The sequence below is a fragment of the Gekko japonicus genome, unplaced genomic scaffold, assembly GCF_001447785.1.
Source record: "Gekko japonicus isolate JY-2015 unplaced genomic scaffold, Gekko_japonicus_V1.1 scaffold8214, whole genome shotgun sequence".
Taxonomy (NCBI): domain Eukaryota; kingdom Metazoa; phylum Chordata; class Lepidosauria; order Squamata; family Gekkonidae; genus Gekko; species Gekko japonicus.
In genome coordinates this window covers 1-958 of record NW_015176687.1, presented here as the reverse complement: position 1 = coordinate 958, position 958 = coordinate 1, and positions in this window count along the sequence as shown.

Here is a 958-nt window from a genome sequence, read left to right as displayed (position 1 = left end):
GGGAGGGAAGGATATATAACTGTATAAGATTTGATATATGTATGGACTTTTTTGTTTTTTAATATATCCTAATAAATTGTTTTTAAAAAAAAGAATTTGGGAGGGAAAGGAAATGGGGCGAAGAAGGAAAAACGCATCTGGCACGTGTAACCCTTTGCTGACTTCTCTGTAGCTAGAGTACCAGAGACAGCAGCTCCTGGCTGACCGACAAGCCTTCCACATGGAGCAGCTCAAGTATGCCGAGATGCGTGCCCGCCAGCAGCATTTCCAGCAAATGCACCAGCAGCAGCAGCAGCAGCAGCCGCCACCTTCTCTCCCTGCTGGCTCACAGCCTCTCCCAACCTCCGGGGCTCCCCTGGCACCAGCAGCTCATTCCATGCCCGTCTCCCAGACACCCGTGCCAGCTGCCAGCTCCCTAGGCCAGCCCAGCAGCCTGACTCAGACAGAACAGATTGGGCAGCCAGTCACGGTTCAGCCACAGCCAGCAGCAGCCGGAGCACCGCAGACAGGGCCGGGTCAAACTGGACAGCCTTCTGCGGGTTCTCATGGTAAGCAATTGATTGTTCGTAAGTTGCATTAAAGTGGGAATGAGAGAAGGCCGACAGCTCAGTGATTTATCTGTAGACCACTTTTCCTCATTGCTTAAAGAGGCTTACAGTAAAAACAGATTAAAAACTAACCTGATGCAGTCAGGAAAAAAGCCCTCCTGAACCATACAGCTTTACACTGCCATCTGAACTAAATGACAGGTGAGGCATCCCTGTAGCTGGGCACATGGTTTTACGAATGTTTCAATATCTGTCATCCCCAGTTAAATTATCTCGGGTAGCAGGGTTGGAAGAGAAGTGCTGAGGCCTTGGTGAACTTCTGCCAATCAGAGTAGATAATACTGTGCTAGGTAGGCCAGTGTCCCGACTGGGTCTAGGGTAGTGTCATATAGGATTTAAAACCGAACCGC